Source organism: Stomoxys calcitrans, chromosome 5 (assembly GCF_963082655.1).
Source record: "Stomoxys calcitrans chromosome 5, idStoCalc2.1, whole genome shotgun sequence".
Classification (NCBI taxonomy): domain Eukaryota; kingdom Metazoa; phylum Arthropoda; class Insecta; order Diptera; family Muscidae; genus Stomoxys; species Stomoxys calcitrans.
Window position 1 is genome coordinate 21,708,002 of NC_081556.1, and position 13,862 is coordinate 21,721,863.

Here is a 13,862-nt window from a genome sequence, read left to right on the forward strand (position 1 = left end):
ATAGCCAACAATGAACTAAAGAAGAAAAACCCCTACCTACAGAAATCTATCAATCAAATCTATAGTCGTAACCCACCTTCTGTATTTAATGTTATGTCTGAAGTGAGTTCGGAAAATTATGATAGCAATGTTGAATTCAGTTGATATCAAGTAAGTTAAAGTAAAGGTGCCTCTACCCAAATGCTAACTAAATGCAATGGTTGAGTTTGTTCAGCCGACCAATTAATTAAAAACACACATAATGTGCTTTGTTTTGGCGTTTATTCTTCATTGATACAATTGGACAATGGTTTTAATGTCGTTACCAATTTACCCCTTGATTCGTCGCCAATAATGAACCTCATAATAGGGGCTGTGTTCTGATTCGAAGAGAAGCGCCGCAGAACGCCTAGTCAGAATTAGGTCCAAGTAACAGTGATCATACAGAAATAGAACAAGGCAGCAGGAGTCGATGGGTACCCAGATGAGCTATTTAATGCCGAATGCGTTACGCTGAATAGGGTTATGCACCAGCTCGTCTGCATGATCTGGCTAAAAGAACGCATACCCAATGTTTGGGACCTCAGCATACGATGGCCAAAAAAGTGACTTGTACAAAATTTTACGATGATCGGGCAACAAATGCGGCCTGTACCTCGATAACCAAATTATTAAATATTGAAAGAACTGGAAGAACTAGTAAAATAGTGCTAAGTTCGGCCGGGCCGAATCTTGGGTACCCACCACCATGGTTTCCGCTGAAAATGTACCCTTATTAACCGAATTTGTATTTGAATTATTTTGTTCTCAAAAAGTCCTATTGGGATAGCGCTAATTAGGGGGAAGGAGCTATTTCACCATACTGATCGATTCGGATAAAACTTAGCATTGATGTTGTCGTTGAAGTCGTAAGATAGCGTTTTGTGCCAAATTTCAGCCGAATCAGTTGAAAATGTATGCTTTTAAGGGTTAAATAAGTCAAATCGGGGAATCGGCTTATAAGCGGGCTATATATGTTTATACACCGATTCGAATAATACTTGGCATGGAAGTTGCAAGGCATAACACGAGCCTTTGCTTCAAATTCCATCCAAATCGGATGAAAATTGAGGCTTCTAAGGGCTCAAGAAGTCAAATCCGGGGACAGTTTTCTATGGGAGCTATACCTGTTTATACACCGATTTGGATCATACTTGGCTTCAGATTACAATCGGATCGGTTTATATGGGCCTATAACTGTGTACAGACCGATTCCGATCATACTTGGCATGGATGTTGGAGGTCATAACACAAGCCTTTGTTTCAAATTTTAGCCAAATCGGATGAAAATTGCGGCCTCTAAGGGCTCAAGTAGTCAAATACTGGAATCGGTTTATATTCGCGCTATATCTAAATTTAGACCGATACGGCCCATTTGTAATCCTCAATGACCTACATCAGTAAGAAGTGTATGTGCCAAATTTCAAGCGGTAAGCTTTACGTTCGCGTTCGACCGCTTTCGTTATTCGACAGACAGACGGACACGGATGGATCGACTCAGAATGTCAAGACGATTCAGAATATATATACTTTATGGGGTCGCAGATCAATATTTCGAGGTGTTGCGAACGAAATGACTAGATTAGTATATCCCCATCCTATGGTGGTGGGTATGAAAATGTTGAAGTCGAGAGGCGCGGTTTAGGATTTTATTTTAGATACATGGTTTCTTAGGAGAAACTTCTTGGAATTGTATGTAGCTTACGTTTTTGTTACAGGAGTTTTAATTTTTTATACCCACCACCGTACGATAGAGGGTATATTCATTTAGTCATTCCGTTTGCAACACATCGAAATATCAATTTGCGGCCCTACAAAGTATATATATTTTGGATCGTCGTAAAATTCTAAGACAATTTAACGATGTCCGTGTGTCTGTCCGTCCGTCTATTGGAATCACTCTAGAGTCTTCAAAAATTGAGATATTGAGCTGAAATTTGGCACAGATACGTCTTTTTGATGCACGATGGTTAAGTTTTTGAACGGGCCAAAAGGGACCATATTTGGATATAGCTGCTATATAGACCGATCTGTCGGTAAAGGGTCTGAAGGCCATAAAAGCTTTATTTATTACCCGATTTCGCTGAAATTTAAAACAGTGCGTTATTTTATGCCTCCCGACATCTGTCGTAAACATAGTTCAGATCGGACTATATTTAGATGTAGCTACCATGTAGACCGATCTCCCGATAAAGGGTCTGAAGACCATAAAAGCTTTATTTATTACCCGATTTCCCTGAAATTTGCAACAGTGGGTTATTTTAAGCCTCCCGACATCCGAAGTAAACATAGTTCAGATCTGACTATATTTAGATATAGCAGCCATATAGACCGATCTCCCGATAAAGGGTCTGAAGGCCGTAAAAGCTTTTATTTTTAACCGATTTCGAAAAAAAAAATTGAAACAGTGAGTTATTTTTAGCCTTCTGACACCCGAGCTAAATATGGTTCAAATCGGACTATATTTAGATATAGCTGCCATATAGATCGATCCCCCGATAAAGGGTCTGCAGCCCATAAAAGCTTTATTTTTTATCCGATTTCGCTGAAATTTGAAATAGTCTGCAGTCCCAACATTCGACCCAAATATGGTACAGATTGGACTATATTTAGATATATCTGTCATATAGACCGATCTGCCGATAAAGGATCTTTAGCCCATAGAAGCTTTATTTTTTAACCGATTTCGCTAAAATTTGAAACAGTGAGTAATTTTTAGCCTCCTGACACCCGACCTAATTATGGTTCAGATCGGACTATATTTAGATATAGCCGTCATATAGACCGATCTGCTGATAACGGTACTGAAGCCCACAAAAGCTTTATTTATCACCCGATTCCGCTGAAATTTGAAATAGTGAGTTTTCCTGAGCCTCACGATATCCGACCTTAAAATGGTTCAGATCGGTTTATAATTGGATATATCTGCCAAAAAGACCAATATTTTGTGCTACTAAATTGAATAGTGGCATATACTTTAGACCACTCAATGTCCGTGCCGAATTTGGGTGCTTAAGTTATACAGTTTTCATTGGATTGTGACGGAATGAGCTTTACATATATACCCGAGGTGATGGGTATCCAAAGTTCGGCCCTTCCGAACTTAATGCCTTTTTACTTGTTTTTTTTTTTCCATCAATATAAATAACCCAGCCTAATATATATACTTTGTTAGGTCTTAGATCAATATGAGTTACAAACGGAATGTCGAAATTAGTATATATAATTTTTCAAAGTGGATGCTTATGACGTTCGGTGCGACCTATGAATGTGGGAACTAGAGAAATTCAGCAATTTTATCTACCTCTGAATCTGGAGCAATCTGCGGAATATTGACCTCGTATGTATCAGAGTAAAACGATTGCGTTGGCTAGGTCATGTTGTCAGAATGAGTAAAGAAGCTCCAGCGAAAAAGTCCTTTGAAGATTAACATTGTGCTACACGTAAAAGGGGAAGACCAAAACTTCCATGGAGAGATCAAGTGTAGAAAGACATGTCGAAATTTGGTTCAGAAATTACGGATATAATGCAGAAGATCAAGAAGCTTGAAAATCGTCTCAGATGGGCTTATTATAATGCTGATTTATAATTCCACAAACACTTTTCAATTCAATTCTACTCCCAATTGCAACAGAGGTTATTCAATTTGTAACAGACACCTCCTACTTAACTATTGCCTGAATCTCTGAAAAAAACAGATATCATTTTTGCTTCTTCGAACAGCTAATTATACCAATATACTCAGTTAAAAAAAAAACTATTCATCTAGGATTCCATGTTTTTGTTAAGAGGGAATTAGGGTAAGAAATTGGTTAAAGATGATTTTAACAGAAAAGCTGTTTATACCGAAAAGAAGGAAATAATATATATATATATATATTTACAAAAACTAAACAGTATTAAAACTTTATTAAAGTGTCAAAAAAGGAAACTTTCCGTTAAGCAATATGTTGTGTTATTTTGTTTTAACATTAATGAAAAATCCTGATAAAATAAAAATAAAAAAAAAAAATAATTCACTATAATCTAAGCAAATAAAGGTGAATAAAAAATCGAAAAAGATACAAATATAAAGAAACAAAAAACTATATGTTTTAAGTTTTCGTTGTTAACAAAATTATAGCTAATTTGAAGTAATAAACAAATGGAAAATTATCTTAAAAATCAAATATACTTAAAGAGAAAAATTAAAAAAAAAACGAAAGAAATAAAAAGCATAAGCTAGTGAAAATTATATATGTTTTTAGGAGTGTTGCATCATACATGCAGAATGCATAGTTATAAATAAGTTATATACATGAATATGTATTAAAATATATATACGAAATAATATGTAATTGGATAAGACATTATAATATATTAATAACAAAGTGAAAAAAAGCAAAGAACATTAATAAGTATATTACGTATAAGTATTAGAAATTTAACATGAAAAATATATTTATGAGATTTAAACAAATGTTAAGATAATTTGTTTTATTGCATTTGAATCCGTTTCTGGAAAACTTTCCTCCAAAGGCATTTTGTATGTTATTTGCCAATTTTATTTTCGCTCATCTCGCCATGTTCCATTGCTGCTAAAGTAAAGCCGTTCCAGAATTCAAGTTTTGAACCATTCAAAAAGTTATTCTCTTGAGGCGATTGGATTCCATTGTATTACAGTACTCGCCACAACGAGGGATGCATGTGCAATCCCACAAAACCCATGCGGTTGGGACGCTGGGCCAGTAACCCGCCCCCGAAAAACTATAAGAAACAAAGGAATAGTAAAAACGGACCCACGCAAACTAAAAAGGATCAAGATTTGCGGATCTGCACCTGGCATGTCCGCACTCTTTATAGAGAAAACAAATATTCGCAAAGCCATATGGGTGTCATCCGATCAAACACGAACACGAAACCATATTGATCACGTTGTGATAGATTCATCCAACGTGTTAGATGTACGATCGATCCGTGGAGCGAATATAGATTCGAATCAATACCTTGTTTGTAGCAAAGGTTCGCACCCGTTTGAACATGGCGAGGAAAGTACGATATGACACTGCACGGAAGCTGCAAACACAACAAATGGCAGCGGCATACTCCACTCGACTGACCCAATTGATTGATGAAATCACTCCTTGTTCCGATGATATAATGGCGCAGTGGCAAACTATTGCCCACTCCATGGAAAATGCCGCGAAATCCGTACTTGGGTACCGGCAGCCTCCTCCAAGAAACCCTTGGTACGAGATACTACCGAAGCCAAGAATGCGGCATATAGAGCAATCCTGCAATCAGTAGCAACGCGCCCGATGAAGGAGAGGTATCGGGAGAAAACGAGAGAGGAGAAACATCTATTTCGCAGAAAGAAAACGGAAATGGAAAGACGTGAGTGTGAGCGAATTGAGATGTACAGGAGTCAGAACGAAGTTCGGAAATTCTACCCAACAATTAAACATCAAACCGATGGCTTTGGTGCACGCACATCCTCCTGCAAAGACAAAGAAGTAAATCTGGTAACTGACGCAGATAACATGCTGAGGATATGGAAAGAACATTTTAACTGCTAGTGTCCGACGTTGGCGGCGAAAAGGATACCACAGAACCAATCAATGATTATGGTATAGAATGTTTACCTCCTAGTGAGAATGAGGTCCAAGTAGCCGTGACCGGACTAAAGAACAACAAGGCAGCAGGAGCCGACGGGTTAACCGCTGAACTATTTAAGATCGAAGGCGACACGCTGATGAAGCGTATGCATCAGCTTATCTGCATAATCTTGCTAGAAGAACGCATACCCGATGATTGGAACCTCAGCATACTATGTCCCGTACACAAGAAAGGAGACAAGACGAAATGTGCCAACAACAGAGGAATAAATCTTCTCCCCATCGCATACAAGATACTCTCGAGAGTACTGTGTGAAAGATTAAGAACCAAAAATCAATCAGATAATTTGGCCCCATCAATGTGGCTTTTGATCTGGTAAATCCACCCTGGACCAGATATTCACACTGCGCCAAATATTGGAAAAGACCCGAGAAGGACAAATCAACACCTACCTTTCTTCTTTTTGTTGACTACAAAACCGCCTTCGATACTTTTTTACGTCCAAAGGTATTTTAAGCCATGTCTGAGTTTCGTATCCCTGCAAAATTAATAAGACTCTACAGGATGACACTTGCTGATACGCGTTCCTCAGTAAGAATAGGAAAGAATCTCTCCGAACCATTTAATACCAAACGAGGTTTCAGACAAGGAGACAGCCTATCGTGTGATCCCTTTAATATGCTATTGGAGAAGATTATTCGCCATGCAGATGTGAATAGATATGCCACACTAAAGATAAGAGAACACATGCTGCTCGCCTCTGCCGACAACATCGACATCATAGGTCGGTCACCGGAAGTAGTAACTGCTGCCTTTGAAAGAATCGAAAGAGAGTCAGTGAAAATGGGTCTGGCAGTAAATGGAGATAAGACGAAATGGATGGTTCAACTCCCAAAACGCCTTGTACAACCGTGCAGATAAAGGAAATGGAGAAAGTTGGAAAACACAACTTTGAGATAGTCAGTAACTTTATCTACCTCGGCACCGCCGTAACCGAATCGAACGACACCAGTTTTGAGATAAAGCGAAGAATAATACTGGCAAACAGATGCTACTTTGGACTAAGTAAGCAGTTTAGAAACAAGGCCACCTCTCAACAGACGAAGATTACACTGAACAAGACACTGATACTAGCCGTGTTGTTATATGGTTCTGAGGCATGGGTACTTGTGAAAGCAGATGAGGCAGTGCTTGGAGTATTTGAGAGGAAGATTCTTCATAAGGTATAAGGACCAGTTTGCGATAATGGAGAATATAAGCGACGTATGAAGCAGGAGCTGTATGAGCTGTATGATGACGGTTTATATGGGAGCTACATCTAAATCTGTTTCGATATGGCCCATTTGTAATCCCCAACGACCTACATCAAGTAGCTGCGCAAAATTTCAAGCAGCTAGCTTTACGCGTTCGACCTCTATTGTCATTTCGAAAAACGGACGGACATGGATATATGGACTTAGAACGTCAAGAAGATCAAGAATATATACACTTAATGGGGTCTTAGACGAATATTTCGAGGTGTAACAAACGGAATGACTAGATTAGTATACCCCCATCCTATGGTGGTGGGTATAAAAATAACGGCCCACTTGACCACTATGTATGTGATGCCAACTGCCGTTTTGTATGACATTTAACTTTTCAACTATTGTTTAGTTCTAATCCAAATTGGAGAAAAAAATGGAATATGGTATATAGCATGGAATATCGTATATATAGTGGCAAATTTATAAACAAAAACAAATGCTTTATTATAATTACTTAAGGAGAAAAATGAAAAATTTCTCGGTTTCATTCATTTTAAATATCCAATTCATTTCAAATCCATTTAAGCTTTTGTTGTTGTTGTTGTTGGTGACGATCCTGTGATTGAAGCTCCTGTATGTGAGCAAGCTCGTTCCGGTCCAAAGGACCGATCGCCGCGGGAACAAAGTGGACATTGGTTATTAATTGTGTGTCGCACCCCAGGTTGTCCTATAGTTATAGTGTTCGGGGGCTAACTCTAGGGCCCTGAATTTTTGCACGTATGCATTACGGGCTTTGCTTTTGCTCATGCCCTTGCAGTTAGTCCAAGCTTCCCATTTAAGAACGCCAGCGATATTCAAAAAGAAGGGTTTATCTGCAAACAAAAAAAAAACGAATATAATCAGTCAGCTGCAAAATTAAATGTTAATGCTTCTTATCTAGCTAAAAAAAAGTATCTATTGTCTGCGCTATCTTTTTATACCACCACAGGATGGGGGTATACTAATTTCGTCAATCTGTTTGTAACTACTCGAAATATTCGTCTGAGACCCCATAAAGTATATATATTCGTCATCGTCGCGACATTTTATATCGATCTAGCCATGTCCGTCCGCCTGTCTGTCGCAAGCACGCTAACTTCCGAAGGAGTAAAGATAGCGGCTTGAAATTTTGCAAAAATACTTCTTATTAGTGTAGGTCGGTTGGCATTGTAAATGGGCCATATCGGTCCATGTTTTGATGTAGCTGCCATTTAAACCGATCTTGGGTCTTGACTTCTTGAGCTTCTAGAGTGCGCATTTCTTATCCGATCGGAATGAAATTTTGCACGACATGTTTTGTTATGAAATCCAACAATTGTGCCAAGTATGGTTCAAATCGGTCCATAACCTGATATTGCTGCCATATAAATCGATCTTGGGTCTTGACTTCTTGAGCCTCTAGTATGGTTCAAATCGGTCCATAACCTGATATAGCTGCCATATAAACCGATCTGGGATCTTGACTTCTTGCGCCACTAGAGGACGCAATTATTATCCGATTTAGCTGAAATTTTGCATAAGGTCTTTTGTTATAACTTTCAACAACTGTGCTAAAAATAGTTCAAATCGGTTCATAACCTAATATAGCTGTCATATAAACCGATCTGGAATCTTGACTTCTTGAGCCTCTAGAGGTCGCAATTATTATCCGATTTGCCTGAAATTTTGTACGACGGATCCTTTCATGACCATCAACATACGTGTTTATTATGGTCTGAATCGGTCTATAGACCGAAACAACTCCCATATAAATCAATCGCTCTATTTTACTTCTTGAGCCCCCAAAGGGCGCAATTCTGACATTTTACACAGGTCTCCAGCATATAGTATAATTGTGGTCCAAACCGGACCATATCTTGATGTCGCTCTTATAACCGATCAAATCTTTTCTTATATCCTTTGTTTGCCTAATAAGAGATACCGTGGCAAAGATTCGGCCCGGCCGAACTTAGCACGCTTTTACTTGTTTAACTTTAAAAATTTCATTAGCTTTTAGTAAGAAGTTAAATACGGAAAACAACACTTCGAATAAATAAAACAACAGAAATATTCTTTGCATGCTCGTAAGTCGTTCTTATCGAAATCAAATGTCAAATGTTAGCAGTCCGATTTCTGTGCAAAATATAGGCTAGGGTTCCCAAGTTAGGACGAAATGTTGTTGTTATCACCATCAAACATGAAACAAGTAAAAAGGCGTTAAGTTCGGCCGGGCCGAACTTTGGATACCCACCACCTCGGGTACATATACAAACCACCTTTCGTCATAATCCGGTGAAAAATGCATACCTTATGCCCTATAGCAGCTATATCGAAATATGTTCCGATTTGGACCAAATACTAATAAGTACAAGTCATTGTTCAATTGTGTATAACAATATATGGGTCTTTTTGTAGCTATATCTAAAAATAAATCGATCTGAACCATAAACGACACGGATGTCGAAAAGCCTAACATAAGTCACTGTGTCAAATTTTAGTGAAATCGGATTATAAAAGCGCCTTTTAATGGGGCTAAGACTTTAAATCGAGATATCGGTCGAAGAGCCTAACACAACTCACTGTCTCAAATTTCGGCGAAATCAAACAATAAATGCACCTTTTATGGGTCCAAAATCTTAAATCGAGAGATCGGTCTATATGGCAGCTTTATGCAAATTTTGATCGATCTAGGCCAAATTGCAGAAATATGTCGAGGGGCTTAACTACAATAATTTCACCGCCCCAAATTTCGGTGACATCGGGCAATAAATGCGCCTTTTATGGGCCCAAAACTTTAAATTGAAAGATCGGTCTATATGACAGCTACATTTAAATCTGAACTGATCTGTCTCAAATTTCGGCGACATCGGACAATAAATGCGCCTTTTATGTCCCCAAAACCTTAAATCGAGAGATCGGTCTATATGACAGCTTTATGCAAGTCTTGATCGATCTAGGCCAAATTGCAGAAATATGTCGAGGGCTTAACTTAATTCGCCGTCCCAAATTTCGGTGACATCGGACAATAAATGTGCCTTTTATGGGCCCAAAACCTTAAATCGAGAGATCGGTCTATATGACAGCTATATTCAAATCTGGACCGATCTGTGTCATATTGCAGAAGAATGTCGAAGGGTCTAACACAACTCACTGTCCCAAATTTCGGCGACATCGGACAATAAATGCGCTTTTTATGGCCTCAAAACCTTAAATCGAGAGATCGTTCTATATGGCAGCTATATCCAAATCTGGACCGATCTGAGCCAAATTAAAGAAGGATGTCGAAGGACCTAACACAACTTCCTGCCCCAAATTTCAGCAAAATCGGATTATAATTGTGGCTTTTGTGGGCCTAAGACCCTAAATCGGCGGATCGGTCTATATGGCAGCTATATCCAAAGGAAGTCGAAGGGCGTAACACAACTCACTGTCCCAAATTTCAGCGAAATCGGATAATAAATGAGGCTTTTATGGGCCTAAGACCCAAAATCGGCGGATCGGTCTATATGGGGGCTATATTAAGATATAATCCGATATAGCCCATTTTCGAACTTAAACTGCCTATGGATAAAAAAAGAATCTCTGCAAAGTTTCAGCTCAATATCCCTTTTTTTAAAGACTGTAGCGTGATTTCAACGGACAGACGGATGGACATGGCTAGATTGTCTTAGATTTTTACGATGATCAAAAATATATATATACACTATAGGGTAGGAAATGGATATTTCGATGTGTTGCAAACGGAAGGACAAAATGAGTATACCCCCATCCCTCTGTGGAGGGTATAAAAAGACCAAGTATCAAAAATCGGAGTCTATCTATTCTAAATTTCATCTTGACTTCGCTAAATTCGGTATAAAAATCTTTATTTGTGAAATGTACTCTTATATAGGAACCGCTTTAAAATAGGCCGAGACCGAGTCAACAAATTGGAACAAAAATATGGGTTTAAGAGCAAAACACACCAAAAATTCGGGGTACGTTGGTATGGAACCTACACCTTAAGCGGAACGAATATGGATCATATTCGATATATTCGCATTTTAACGGTTTAAGTTGTTTAATGTGGAGATCGATCTATGCGGTAGCTATATCAAAATATGGACTGGGATAAGTATATTAAAACAAATTTTTCCAAACATTAGGGAGCTGATGATTTCAAATCTGCAGTCCAGTCTATGCACAGCTCATCCTCTCTTCTTATATATAAAAATCAATTCGTGTTTGTTTGTAGGTTTGTTTGTTTGATTGTGTGTTCCGTATAGACTCAGAAACGGCTGAACCGATTTTCTTGAAATTTTCACAGGTGGTGCATAATGACCCCATGGTGAAAATAGAGTACTACATTTTTTGATATTTGAAGGCGGGGCGGACCCTAATTAGGGTAAGGGGGAGGCCCTTACCCTAATTTTCAGACACGCCAGATCTCGGAGATGGGTGGTGCGATTTAAGCGAAAATTTGTGTGCTCTCATATAGTACCAAAAAAACAAAAATTTGGTATCCAAATTTCGGATGGGATACCTAGGGGGGCTGCCTCACCCTAAAACCTACCAAACATATATTTAAACCAATCACGACAATATGGGACTCAAATGAAAGGTATTTAGGATAAGAAAACGTATCTGATATCCAATTGTCGGACCAAGTGCGAGGGGGACCACCCCAAGCCCCAAAACACCCCAAAATCGGACATGTTTACCGACCATGCCAATATGGGACTCAAATGAAAGGTATTTGCGAGTAAAATACGAATCTGATATCCAAATGTGGGACCACGTTTCTGGGGGTCCACCCCTTTCCCAAAACACTCCCCAAATAGGACTTTTTTATTAACCATGGGAATATGGGGCTTAAATAAAAGGTATTTGAATGCAGAATACGAATCTGTATCCAAATATGGGACCAAATGTTTGGGGCCGCCTCTCACCAAAAACATTCCCCAAAGGGGACAAATTTACGACCATAGCAATATGGGGCTCAAATGAAAGGTTTTTGGGAGTAAAGCACGATATGATATCAATATTCGGGAAAAAGAGTTTATGAGGCCACCCCACTCCCACAACACCACCCAAATAGGAAGTATTTTCTGACTATTGCAATATGAGGCTCAAATAGGAGGGTTTTTAAAGTGGTACACGATTCCGATATATATTTTCAACGCCAACTCACTGAGTGGCCGCCCACGTATTTGATATCAACATTAGGAGTCAACTGTCTAGCGGACGTCCCACCACCATAACAACCCCCAAATAGGACGTATTTGCTAACCAAGACAATTTGGGTCTTAAAGAGAGTGGAACAAAATATTCATAGTTTTTAGGGCCAATACACGAAACCGGACATATTTGCTGATTTTTCATTTAAATGAGATTAGAAAACGAATTTGATATCAAATTTTGAGGGCAATGGCAACATGGGGTTCAAAAAAATGATATATACATATATGAGAATAGAGCACGTTGCTGATATATTTTCGGGGCTTAGAATTTGGGGGCCCACCCCACTCCCCAAAACACCCCTAAATCGGGCATATTTACCGACCATGACATTGTGGGGCTTAAATGAAAGGTATTGGGGGGGGGGGCAGAGCAGGGTCTACCCCTTTTCCAAAAAACCCCACAAACAGCAATTTTTTAGTGACCATCGCAATATATGGCTCAAATAAAGGTATTTGGGAGTAGAATACGAATTTGATTTTAAAATGTAGGATCATGTATTTAGGGCATCATACCTTTCCCAAAACACCCCCAAAGGAACAATTTTTTCGACCATGCCAATATGTGGCTCAAATGAAATGAATTTGAGATTAAAAAACGAATTTGATTACCTTTTTTGGAGCCTCATCCTGTAAACTCCCCCTGAATGGCAATATGGTAGTTGAAAGAAGAGCACGATGCAGATATTTTTTTAGGGTCAAGTATCTGGGGGACCACCTCTCCGCCGAAAACACCACTAAATCAGACATCATGAGAATATCGGGCTGAAATGAAGTATTTTAAGAATGGAGTACACCTTAGATCCTAGCTTAAATTCGTAGACCAATAAAGATCATATGGCATTCAGATAAAGGCACTTATATTGTTAAACTGTTAGTCAAGCGATATACTATTTCATGATATTTCACTAAAAGATCTTTAATTGTTGAAAATAAATATTCGAAGGAAACTTCTGTTCCATATAAAGTAAAAGAAGGCGCAGCGGAGCGGACCCCGGTCAGCTAGTAATAGATAAAAAAATACATTTGTACCAAAATTCAGCTTTCATAAACATAAAACTATTGAGAATAATCTTACACTTATAAGCACGTAATCCTTAAAATATGGTTTTGGATTCAACCATGTAATGATATTACCATGTTTTGCCTTTACTTTAAACAAAAAAAAATGTTTTTATGGCAATGAGAGTAAACCGAAGAGCCATGAATCGTAAAATTGAAAACAATTCTTACATAGCAGCAACATAAGCAAAGCCAAACTTGTATCTCTGTGCAGCTTTCTTTTCGACTGTTCGACTTAAAAATCCATTATTCGATTTTTAATCATTGAAAGGTGACTTCGACTTTTTTACACAAAAAGTCAACTCATCGATTAGTCAAAAGCCGACTTTGGGATCCCTAATAAAGACCAGAGAGAAGAAGTTTGTTGTACACTGCAGCGGCAGCCCTTGCCGATAAAATACTCCATAGGGTCAATCCGGTGCATACAACTGGCTGCTATAGGATTGATTTGGTAGTCGTATAAAAAAGTGTACTGTAAAATTTCAGTTGATGAGCTACCAAAGACTGTAGAAGTGGAAATCGGGCGGCCATGAAATAACTCTCCTTCTTTAATTCTCTAATATCTTTTTAGGGTGCGGATACTTCGCCCTGAATGTGGTTATGGAATTCGTGCCATTGTGGCCTATGTTCGCCTGTGAAGCTGAACGCCTGCGTTTGAACCCTCTTAATACTGGCGACAGGTACCATGCCATACATGGTTATGTAA